Below are 12,500 nucleotides of genomic sequence, written 5' to 3' on the forward strand. Positions count from 1 at the left end.
CTGTAGACAGTGCACGCTTTCTCATTTATCCAATCGCTCGCAAACACATTGCATTGCTAGTCTACAGTGGCAATACAAAGTGACGTTTCACCATGCACGTCGAAGTTCATTACCAGTACCGCGCCAGCATCGACCGGCCGGCGAAGCGACGAGCTCAGCAGCGCATGCGCAAGGCCCGACACCACCCCAACCGAGCTTCCCTGCTTATCGGAGAGAACAAGTGCGCGTGAACACGGGCGCGTCTGAGTATCTGGATTTAAAAAAAAAAAAAGAAAACAAAGAAAGCGTTTCCGAGATATTGACAAAGACAAGTGGTCGCGGTCGCTCTGAATCTTATCGTATTATAGAAAACGTGGGAAGGCGGCGCTTCCTCGAGGGTCAGAAAGTACAATCGTCGAACTAGGTGGCAAGTGGAGTACATCCTTTTTCTTGGAACGGTTTGCAATTGACTGCTTGAATGTGCCGACCACGCGTCGCGGGTCGCGTATAGAGCCAACCGTTGGCAAGCACGCGTCTAGCGTAGCAGCAGAACCGATCGCGGTTGCGATAACCCATCGTTGGCAGCGAAAAAGAAAAACACCCACACGCAGTTTGTAGCAATAACCGTACAAATCAATGTGGTTTTAAATATAGCTTCACTGGTCACCCAAGAAGGGCACCGAAACTTTCTCATGACGCACACCGCTGTAGTCCACAAAGAACAAAGCGCACAAAATAGATATGATACAGCCGCACCGCATTATTTCGTGTTTTCAGCATTTCATTACTTTCGTGTGCATGCGCGCTAGGGCCACGCAGGCCAGGAGTAAAAGGCACGAAAAGAAAAAAAAAAAAAAAAATGATACGCAATCCTAAGCTTTGACTTGACTGCTGTGGCACTCGCATTTGTGTTCTTTACCTTAGGCGAACGCAATGCGCAAACTGAACTGGAATTTCCAATAATGGAAATTCCTGTTTGGCTCATATTTGCGTTTTTCGCCCGAGCAAGCGCTTCACTGCACTACGCTTTGCCCCTTCAACGTGGCTACACTGCCCGGCAGGCGTGTTCTGCGTAGGGCCGAACCTGCAGGCAAAAAGCATGGGCGCCGCCATCTTGTTGAGAGCGGCGCCAGGGACACAATCGCGCCTAGCTCATTGAGTTTTCCCCCAAAACTGAAAAAAATTTGACTTCATTAAACGAGAAAGATGCCACGAGTGCCCCAACAAAAAGCTTTGAGGATTACCGAAGGGTAACTGAGGGCGACGCAACGGGCTCTGGAAAGAAGGATGATGGGTGTGGCGTCACGGGGGGATCGGAATAGAGCAGATTGGGGTGTGCGAGAAGAAACGCTCGTTAATGACACCAAAGTTTAAACCAGGAAAAACAAATGGGCATGCGCAGGGCATGCAATCTGGGGGGAAGATAACCGGTGGCCATTAAGGGTTACAGACTGAATTCCAAGAGGAGGGAAGCGTAGCAGGGGGTGGCAGAAAGTTAGGAGGGCAGATTAGATTAGGGACTACATGGCGACAATCGGCACCTGACCGGGGTACTTGGAGGATCATGGCAGATGCCTTTGCCCTGCAGTGGGCGTAGCCAGGATGATGATGATGATGATGTTCATGATGAAAAGGTAGCAACAGGTCTTCGTAACATACAGGTTAGAAAGATGAGGCACCTTTTAACCCTTGAATATATTTCGCCACATTTGGGCATACGACAAGTTTGTTTTCGAGGCGCTCGGTCCCACTGCTGCGAAAATGTGTACACAAAGGCTGCACAGTAGTTGCCAGAAATCGGGCACTCTATTTTTCTTTCATAGGGAATCTTTCTTCCACTTGGGCAGCGGATTTCGGCGGCAGGGCGAGCTTGCGTGGCCGCGGTGGTTTACGGATCCAAGCGATAGTGAACTCCAAAATCCAGTGTTGGCTTTGAGTGGGATTCATATTGATTGCGAACCCCACGGCTAATCCTACCCCCCATCCCCCCAAGTGGCTCTTTACAGGAGACAATCATTCAGAGACATCGGACAAATAGGAATTCTGGTTCTTTCTTTTGCTTTCATTAATTTTTCTCGAAGCCCATAACTAGAAATTTGCTGGAGCGGCTGTCCCATTTGCGACGCAACAAGTGCGACGCTACACACAGATGGAGTGGCAGTTTAATTACTCTCGTGGTCCGCGAACCGCATCGTTGCGTGTAGTATAGGAATGGTGCGTGTCAAGTCACTGCTCGCGTTGAGCTTGTGCTCTTCATTTTGATTGAATGAAGTCTCACCTAAGTGAGCGGGGCCGATCCCGGAGGTAGTGCAATACCGGGCCGACCTGCGGCGGAGGTGAAGCAGGCTTCAAGCACTCCGCCAACTTCCAAAAATAGGTTTAATATCGTGGGTCCATATAGAACCCGTATCAGATATTAAGCTGATAAGAACAGATACTACACTTTGATCTTAGCCAAAAGGCCGAGAAGCGATGTCCTTCACTTCACTTCATTGTACTACTGCCTTGTGGGCGCCCTGCCGACATGGGTAACCTCAGCAACAGCGTGGGCAATATTATAAAATTCAGCCTGTGTACAGACTCAACGCTCCCTATCTCACGGATGAACTCGCAACGCCTCAGTCTTTCGCTGTTAACGAAAACGCTGTCGCGTAGAAACGAGACCCGAGTGCAAGCTTGCTTGTAACGCGAAACCTACCAAGGCAACCTCGTAGAAAACGGAACAGGCGAGCGGAAAAAAACGCGCCAGGGGAATGCTTACTTCCGTCTGAATGCGACCAGCTCAAGGTGACCTTCCTTGAGGGCTTCGTTTCAAGCCCGTGTGCAATTGTAATATACTACGCGCATTTCCTTCATTTCTTTTTATTTACCGCAAGGCCCACTGAAAATTTTGATACGGCACAGGCCGGGACGGATCGCAACGTGTCGATTCGACCGGTAGAATTAGGTAGCATGCCCCATGTACGAAGACGAGCAACATAGAAGTGAATGACAAAATAAATATAGAAAACGCTGCACACTCCTTCCCACCGGAAACATAGAGGGGAGAAAGATCGCCATCTGAAACACAGGCATTGTAAAAAAAAAAAAAAAGTGCTACCTCATCATCTTTACCATTACCGTGTGTGTGTATGTATATATGCATGTGTGTGTGTGTGTGTGTGTGTGTGTGTTTGTGTATTTAACACACGCGAGACAGATTATATACGCACACATGCTAGCATAGCTTAAACGCAGCTGGAAAGCTCAGCCTTGCACAAGAACCACCCCCTGTCGCAAACCCCTTTGAAACATTCAAATGCCAAACACGAGTAGAGCGAGGTCGTTCGAACCTGGCGCCAAAACGCATTGGCGCCATCTGTGTACGGAACTAGGAAAACCTGCGGACTTTGCAATACAGAAAGAAAGGTAGATGGCGCGAGCTAACGCTCCATTGCATACTAAGAACGAGAGTTAGTGAATAATGGCAGAAACGTCTTGGGAAGAGAAAAAAAAAAAAACACGCAAAAGTTGTTGGCTTGTGCAAGCACTCTATGTTACAGCGATTAAAGAGCATAGCATCTTCTACAACAGCAGCTACAAAAAGAAGAAGAACGTGAGAGAGGGAGAGAGACAGGCGTGTTTCTTTGGAATGCAGAGCATGCAGCACATACTATAAAGTGCCAAAGAGACGGGGGAAAGCAGATGGCGCGAAGGTGTATGTCCTCAAAGCTTGAAAGCAATTTCTAAATTACATGTACCGAAGTCCACCTACTCTCATCAGGTTGCTCCCGCCTCCAGTTGCGTTTAAAGTGAAATTACAGTCGCCTCAAAGGCAGACAGAGAGAGAGTGAAAATAGGTACACTTGCTTCGCGCAGCTGCAGCCGTTCAAATTTTACAGCAAGAGCACTCCCGAAGCAACAAAGTCCGCTGCCGCCTGGGCGCAATGCGCTCGCTTCAGTAAATTGCCGTGCTGGCCTCGGCAACCAAGAGGTGTAGTGCGGCAGACTGCTGCATTGTAGCACACCGCAAACCGTGCAGACGTAAGCGATCGCCTCGACATCGCTGCGAGCGCTCGAAGAGACAAAGTCCGAAACCACGTGTGCCGGGGCGGTGCGAGCGCGACGCCTTTGACGCAACTTTTGCGTACAAGCCGCCGCACCGCCACGACGGAATCGCTGGCATCCCGCACGCAGCTGCATTGTGTCACGCCGGCAATCGTTGAAACACCACGCAGTCGTCGGCGTCGGCCCCGACATGGTTGCGAGCGCTGGAAGAGACAAAGTCCGAAACCGCGTGTGCCGGGGCGGCGCGAGCGCGACGCCTTTGACGCAACTTTTGCGTACAAGCCGCCGCACGGACACGACGGAGCCGGTGTCACCCTGCAGAGGGCTGCACTATAGCACGCCGGGAACCGGCAAAGAACCGCGCAGACGTCGTCGTTGGCCGCGGCGTTGCCGCGAGCACGCGAAGAGACAAAGTCCGAAAGGACGTCAGCCGGGGCGTCGAGCACGCCGCCCGCACTGTTCGCACGCGTGCTCGGAAATGGCGAAGGGGCCGCGCTAGCGTGCCTTGAATCGGTGAGCGGCGGTACCGCGGCGATCGCCAGAGCTCGAATCCGCCCTGCAAAAGCCAAATATTGGCGCTCGGCTCGGCGCAGTACGCCGCCGCGTCGCACGAGTACGGCCCCATGGAGGTCTGGGCACTTATCGCTGCTACTGTAAGGGGCCGTACGGCCCGGCCGACATTGTACCGTAGTGCGATTTTCGGCTTGCGCGTGCTCGTGGCGTAGTCCGCGCACCGTTCCGACGTCGACAATCGTGCCCACGACTACGCGAGCGCTGGAAGAGACAAAGTCCGAAACCGCGTGTGCCGGGGCGGCGCGAGCGCGACGCCTTTGACGCAACTTTTGCGTACAAGCCGCCGCACGGACACGACGGAGCCGGTGTCGCCCTGCAGAGGGCTGCACTATAGCACGCCGGGAACCGGCAAAGAACCGCGCAGACGTCGTCGTTGGCCGCGGCGTTGCCGCGAGCACGCGAAGAGACAAAGTCCGAAACGACGTCAGCCGGGGCGTCGAGCACGCCGCCCGCACTGTTCGCACGCGTGCTCGGAAATGGCGAAGGGGCCGCGCTAGCGTGCCTTGAATCGGTGAGCGGCGGTACCGCGGCGATAGCCAGAGCTCGAATCCGCCCTGCAAAAGCCAAATATTGGCGCTCGGCTCGGCGCAGTACGCCGCCGCGTCGCACGAGTACGGCCCCATGGAGGTCTGGGCACTTATCGCTGCTACTGTAAGGGGCCGTACGGCCCCGGCCGACATTGTACCGTAGTGCGATTTTCGTCTTGCGCGTGCTCGTGGCGGTGTCCGCGCACCGTTCCGACGTCGACAATCGTGCCCACGACTACGCGAGCGCTGGAAGAGACAAAGTCCGAAACCGCGTGTGCCGGGGCGGCGCGAGCGCGACGCCTTTGACGCAACTTTTGCGTACAAGCCGCCGCACGGACACGACGGAATCGCTGGCATCCCGCACGCAGCTGCATTGTGTCACGCCGGCAATCGTTGAAACACCACGCAGTCGTCGGCGTCGGCCCCGACATGGTTGCGAGCGCTGGAAGAGACAAAGTCCGAAACCGCGTGTGCCGGGGCGGCGCGAGCGCGACGCCTTTGACGCAACTTTTGCGTACAAGCCGCCGCACGGACACGACGGAGCCGGTGTCGCCCTGCAGAGGGCTGCACTATAGCACGCCGGGAACCGGCAAAGAACCGCGCAGACGTCGTCGTTGGCCGCGGCGTTGCCGCGAGCACGCGAAGAGACAAAGTCCGAAACGACGTCAGCCGGGGCGTCGAGCACGCCGCCCGCACTGTTCGCACGCGTGCTCGGAAATGGCGAAGGGGCCGCGCTAGCGTGCCTTGAATCGGTGAGCGGCGGTACCGCGGCGATCGCCAGAGCTCGAATCCGCCCTGCAAAAGCCAAATATTGGCGCTCGGCTCGGCGCAGTACGCCGCCGCGTCGCACGAGTACGGCCCCATGGAGGTCTGGGCACTTATCGCTGCTACTGTAAGGGGCCGTACGGCCCCGGCCGACATTGTACCGTAGTGCGATTTTCGTCTTGCGCGTGCTCGTGGCGGTGTCCGCGCACCGTTGCGACGTCGACAATCGTGCCCACGACTACGCGAGCGCTGGAAGAGACAAAGTCCGAAACCGCGTGTGCCGGGGCGGCGCGAGCGCGACGCCTTTGACGCAACTTTTGCGTACAAGCCGCCGCACGGCCACGACGGAGCCGGTTGTCACCCTGCAGAGGGCTGCACTGTAGCACGCCGGGAACCGGCAAAGAACCGCGCAGACGTCGTCGTTGGCCGCGGCGTTGCCGCGAGCACGCGAAGAGACAAAGTCCGAAACGACGTCAGCCGGGGCGTCGAGCACGCCGCCCGCACTGTTCGCACGCGTGCTCGGAAATGGCGAAGGGGCCGCGCTAGCGTGCCTTGAATCGGTGAGCGGCGGTACCGCGGCGATCGCCAGAGCTCGAATCCGCCCTGCAAAAGCCAAATATTGGCGCTCGGCTCGGCGCAGTACGCCGCCGCGTCGCACGAGTACGGCCCCATGGAGGTCTGGGCACTTATCGCTGCTACTGTAAGGGGCCGTACGGCCCCGGCCGACATTGTACCGTAGTGCGATTTTCGTCTTGCGCGTGCTCGTGGCGGTGTCCGCGCACCGTTGCGACGTCGACAATCGTGCCCACGACTACGCGAGCGCTGGAAGAGACAAAGTCCGAAACCGCGTGTGCCGGGGCGGCGCGAGCGCGACGCCTTTGACGCAACTTTTGCGTACAAGCCGCCGCACGGCCACGACGGAGCCGGTGTCACCCTGCAGAGGGCTGCACTGTAGCACGCCGGGAACCGGCAAAGAACCGCGCAGACGTCGTCGTTGGCCGCGGCGTTGCCGCGAGCACGCGAAGAGACAAAGTCCGAAACGACGTCAGCCGGGGCGTCGAGCACGCCGCCCGCACTGTTCGCACTCGTGCTCGGAAATGGCGAAGGGGCCGTGCTAGCGTGCCTCGAATCGATCGGCCGGGGGCCCCGTAGGGCGACAGACAGGCAATTGTGCAGGAAACCGTACTGGCCATTGGCGAGAAATTGCCGTTCGCGCATTCGGTGGACGCGCTGCGCTTTCACGACTTCGGCATTGTGCTGCCGACGTAAGCTTTCAATCTTGCTCGCGGCGTTACGAGGCGGCACGATTTTCGCCAAACGCTCGTCGAAAGTGGCACGAGTACGGCCCCATGGAGGTCTGGGTACTTATCGCTGCTATTATATGGGGGTCCCAGAGAGCAGTCGCCCCCAAAGCGACCTGGGTGTTTGATATGCGGCGGGCTTCGTGCCCGTCAAGCGTGTCCCCGGTATCGCTCCCGTGGATCCCACAGCTGACGTCTGCAGCCTCATCCGCTTGATGCGTTAGGGGCTGGTTGTCGGACGACGCTTTTTCCACGATATCGAAGTGTGTTCCGCATCGTCCTCGGACGAATCAAATACGAAAGCGCCGAAGGCGCGGGCGTGACCCGTCGCCTAGCGGCTTTGCCGTCTCGGCTACGTTGCAAGTGTCGGTCGGTCCACCAGTGCTGCGGGCTCGAGAGAAACCGCAAGCCGCGATCGAGTCGACACAACCGGTCTATCGAGAATGTTGCGTGCTTCTTGCCGCGTGGCGATACCCGGCCCTGCGGGGAGGGCGCCGTTGCGAGCTCGAACGCCGTCGTCTCGGACTGTGCAAAGTGCTACCCTTTGCGAGAACGAAGCGTGTTGGGGCGCCTGAAGGTGGCCTCGGCATCGCAAAAACGGCGTCCGGCCTGCTTGAAAGGCTGGACGCGCAGTTGAACGATTACCTGGTTGATCCTGCCAGTAATCATATGCTTGTCTCAAAGATTAAGCCATGCATGTCTAAGTACATGCCGAAATAAGGCGAAACCGCGAATGGCTCATTAAATCAGTTATGGTTCCTTAGATCGTTTCTTCCTACTTGGATAACTGTGGCAATTCTAGAGCTAATACATGCAGTGAGCCTGAAGCCCTTTGGGCGACGGGTGCTTTTATTAGACCAAGATCGATCGGGTTTCGGCCCGTATTGTGTGGTGACTCTGGATAACTTTGTGCTGATCGCATGGCCACGAGCCGGCGACGTTTCTTTCAAGTGTCTGCCTTATCAACTTTCGATGGTAGGTTACTTGCTTACCATGGTTGTTACGGGTAACGGAGAATCAGGGTTCGATTCCGGAGAGGGAGCCTGAGAAACGGCTACCACATCCAAGGAAGGCAGCAGGCGCGCAAATTACCCACTCCCGGCACGGGGAGGTAGTGACGAAAAATAACAATACGGGACTCTTTTGAGGCCCCGTAATTGAAATGAGTACACTCTAAATCCTTTAACGAGGATCAATTGGAGGGCAAGTCTGGTGCCAGCAGCCGCGGTAATTCCAGCTCCAATAGCGTATACTAAAGCTGCTGCGGTTAAAAAGCTCGTAGTTGGATCTCAGTTCCAGACGAGTAGTGCATCTACCCGATGCGACGGCTCGGACTGAACATCATGCCGGTCCTTTCTTGGTGCACTTCATTGTGTGCCTCGAGAAGGCCGGTGCTTTTACTTTGAAAAAATTAGAGTGCTCAACGCAGGCGAGTCGCCTGAATAAACTTGCATGGAATAATAGAACAAGACCTCGTTTCTGTTCTGTTGGTTTTTGGAATACGAGGTAATGATTAAGAGGGACAGACGGGGGCATTCGTATTGCGGCGCTAGAGGTGAAATTCTTGGACCGTCGCAAGACGAACTACTGCGAAAGCATTTGCCAAGAATGTTTTCTTTGATCAAGAACGAAAGTCAGAGGTTCGAAGGCGATCAGATACCGCCCTAGTTCTGACCATAAACGATGCCAACCAGCGATCCGCCTGAGTTACTCAAATGACTCGGCGGGCAGCTTCCGGGAAACCAAAGTGTTTGGGTTCCGGGGGAAGTATGGTTGCAAAGCTGAAACTTAAAGGAATTGACGGAAGGGCACCACCAGGAGTGGAGCCTGCGGCTTAATTTGACTCAACACGGGAAAACTTACCCGGCCCGGACACTGGGAGGATTGACAGATTGAGAGCTCTTTCTTGATTCGGTGGATGGTGGTGCATGGCCGTTCTTAGTTGGTGGAGCGATTTGTCTGGTTAATTCCGATAACGAACGAGACTCTAGCCTATTAAATAGGTGCGGGGTTCCCAGCACCTTACAACCTTCTTAGAGGGACAAGCGGCTCCTAGCCGCACGAAACAGAGCAATAACAGGTCTGTGATGCCCTTAGATGTCCGGGGCCGCACGCGCGCTACACTGAAGGAAGCAGCGTGTCTTTATCCCTGTCTGAAAAGACTGGGTAACCCGTGGAACTTCTTTCGTGATTGGGATAGGGGCTTGCAATTGTTCCCCTTGAACGAGGAATTCCCAGTAAGCGCGAGTCATAAGCTCGCGTTGATTACGTCCCTGCCCTTTGTACACACCGCCCGTCGCTACTACCGATTGAATGATTTAGTGAGGTCTTCGGACCGATGTCCGGCGCGGCCTTTCGGTTGCGCCGGTCTGTTGGAAAGATGACCAAACTTGATCATTTAGAGGAAGTAAAAGTCGTAACAAGGTTTCCGTAGGTGAACCTGCGGAAGGATCATTACCGGATTGTGAAGGGTGGCGAGCGCCATTGTTTCTACCCCGTGTGGGTGAAGCAGCTCGCTGCGCCCGACGCTTTCCGCCGCTGGCCCCGCTTGGACGCGGGGACGGCTATACCCGAACATGCCGGGGACTGCCTGAATTTTGAGGGGCGCCCCGTGCCAAATTTGTTGCGCCCAGTGGACGCCGGCTGCAACCTTGGACGGTTGGCTTGGCCGCGCCCGCGGGTAGAAACGGCGTAACGCACACTGGGTGGGCTTTCTGTCCGCTTTGGCGCTCTTGCGCGGAATGGGAGTAAGACGACCCGACCTGCTGCTTTGCCCAGTACGAGGGGAACGGCGAAGCGTGCGGTCGGTCAAGGAACTGACGGTCGAGAGCTAATGCCGCTGCCGCTTAGTACACACACGGAACCGTGGTGCGAGCGCTCTCCCGTCCTCCGCGGCAAACGCTGCCGAGTCTGAAAAGTCTGGCGGCTGCCGGTCGCTTCCTGCGGCGAGTATGGAGTAACGACCCGACTTTGTTGCCGCCCAAGTACTAAAGGAACGGTGTGGCGCTCGGTCGGTCATGGAACTGTCGGTATGAGGGTGCGGCTGCCAAGTACGGAAGGAACCGTGGCCTAAAGTGCTCTCCCGTCCTCCGCGGCAAATGCCACCGAGTCCGAAAGGGCCGGAGGCTGCCGGTCGGCTCCTGCTCGTGACGCGCGAGGTGTCGAGATCGCGGTTTAATGCGACGACGTCTGCAGGCTATTCGCCCGCCGCCGAGGGAAAGGCGGCGTTGCTGCGAAGTACCGAAGGAAACGCGGCTTTGCTACGTCGGAAGCGTTCTGCGGTTAGCGGACTTGTGCGCTTTGGGAAGGCGCCGCACGTCGAAAGAGGAAGTACGGACAGACGAGGGACTGTAGTCCCGGATTCGAACGCACTTGCGGCCAGGCCCTTGCTGGCTTCGTCTTCCGCCTCAAGTAGACTTGTTGTGGCGCCGGCGCAGGGAGCCGTCCCTGGCACTGGCCGAGTGGTTTTGGAGAGCTGCGCGAGTACGCGCGCCGGGCTCTTGTCTTTCGTCTCAAGTAGGCTGTTGGATCAACAGCGGTTATGCTGCGGCGATCTGCCGATGCGAAAGTGTGTGTGTGTTTGAGGCCCTTCTATGAACCTACTGCTGACTGAAGCGAAGCACGTCGATGGGGGTGAAGCCCTGCCCGTGGCCGTGTAGCCGTTAAAGACTCCACAGCGGCTTAGCCCTAATCATGGCTCTGTCGCTCTTTGCAATTTTTAGTGGAGCGATGTGAACGTGCACACGAGACACACGGGTCCGGTGGTTGGATGGCAGGTAAAACCGGCTTCGAGTGCGCGCAAACGGCATAAGCTACCTCGAGGGCAAGCGAGGAAGGCGTGGGCGCAAAACACACGCGCGAGTAGCAGGAGTGGAGTGCCATTAGGCTTTCAGCTGCTGAGACGCGGCCGCCGAAAGAGCGAGACTGGAGGAGCGCACGCCGAAAGGCGCTCTTCGAAACCACACACAGGGAGACGCCACGTGCCTAAAACCCTGGTTGTACTGTACTGAATTGAACAAACTATTTTTCACGACTCTAAGCGGTGGATCACTCGGTTCTCGGGTCGATGAAGAACGCAGCCAGCTGCGAGACTTGGTGTGAATTGCAGGACACACTGAGCACTGATTCTTTGAACGCACATTGCGGCCTTGGGTCTTCCCTTGGCTTCGTCTGTCTGAGGGTCGGATCACATATCAAGAGAGACTTCGGCGCACAGGGAACGTGCGTCCGTCGACTCGTTTTGACCGCGTCGGCATCATGGACAGTACGTTGAGCGCTAAAGCCACGCGCCAGCGGCCTCACGAGAGGGAGACGGTGGCAAACCGTTGTGCCAATTCTTCGAAAAGACGGAAACGAGGCATTACTACTGCAGCGTGACGAGTGCGCGCCTCTAGCAAGACCGCCGCAGGATGGAGTCGGATACCTGCAGGGAAAGAGCGGTCCAAGCACGAGGCGCGAACGTCTGTTGCCATGTAGCGCGCACGTTTGCGAGAGAGTCGGAAGCGCACGCTTGCGTGCACGGAAAACGTGGGAATGAAACGCCGGCCGATTCCCGCGCCGTGCGCAAAGCCAGCGCGATCGCAATTTGCGCTGTTTGCCTTCGAAGTACGTCGAGCTCCAGAGCTGGTCGCTCGTTCACGTCACCGCAGTTGTGTGGGCGCCCTTCCGGGCTTCGTCGCAGGAATGGAATCGGCAGATTCTTGCGAGGAGCGGGGAGGAGAAGGGTGGCCCCCGAAAGCGGTTCGACGCGACAGCGCAGTCTGCGAGCGAGAAGAGTCACGGCACGGCGGAGAATTGCCGCGAAACGGAAAATGTCTCCTTCGAGAGCGTGGGTGCCCCGTTGGCCGAGCTGAAGCGTTCCGTCGTAGTCCGCCGTCGGTCCAAGTGCTTCGCAGTCTCTGTCCCCTAAAGACTGGGCCACTCCAGTTGGGGCAGGGGCGACGCTACACGAGACGATGCCTCCCGCCAGGTTTTAGTCGCCCCTGCGGTGCCCGCTGAAGCGGCGCGCTGCTAAGGCGATCTTTGCCTCGGTGGTGTTTGGGCTTCAGACACGGTCGCTTACCACGCAACTGCTCGTGCGCCGCACGCGCGCAGGCGGTTCACCGCCTGCCAGCCTCGTCTATAAGTAGCTCCGTGTTGGGCGAAGGACGTGGTAGGGCGTCGCACTCGGTTGGCGCTGGGTTTTCGAACGTGTCGAGTCCTTTTCGGCATACCGCTCGTATGACGCACGCGCGCAGGCGTTGTGCCGCCTGCCAGCCTTGTCCGTAAGGACGTGGCAGGGCGTCGTACTCGGTCGTGCTGGAATGGG

At 56.8% G+C, this 12,500-nt stretch overlaps 3 non-coding genes across 3 annotated transcripts; 2 read left to right on the top strand and 1 right to left on the bottom strand.

The window, feature by feature from the left end:
• Positions 1-2,261: 2,261 nt before the first annotated feature.
• LOC126520930 (U2 spliceosomal RNA) lies at positions 2,262-2,453 on the bottom strand. Its single transcript, XR_007597142.1, has one exon. It is a non-coding gene; the product is annotated as a U2 spliceosomal RNA (small nuclear RNA).
• Positions 2,454-7,834: 5,381 nt separating this feature from the next.
• LOC126520895 (small subunit ribosomal RNA) lies at positions 7,835-9,649 on the top strand. Its single transcript, XR_007597128.1, has one exon. It is a non-coding gene; the product is annotated as a small subunit ribosomal RNA (ribosomal RNA).
• A 1,574-nt stretch (positions 9,650-11,223) lies between these two features.
• On the top strand, positions 11,224-11,376 carry LOC126520920 (5.8S ribosomal RNA). Its single transcript, XR_007597140.1, has one exon. It is a non-coding gene; the product is annotated as a 5.8S ribosomal RNA (ribosomal RNA).
• Positions 11,377-12,500: the final 1,124 nt, after the last annotated feature.

The sequence above is a fragment of the Dermacentor andersoni genome, unplaced genomic scaffold, assembly GCF_023375885.2.
Source record: "Dermacentor andersoni unplaced genomic scaffold, qqDerAnde1_hic_scaffold ctg00000394.1, whole genome shotgun sequence".
In the NCBI taxonomy this organism is placed as follows: Eukaryota; Metazoa; Arthropoda; class Arachnida; order Ixodida; family Ixodidae; genus Dermacentor; species Dermacentor andersoni.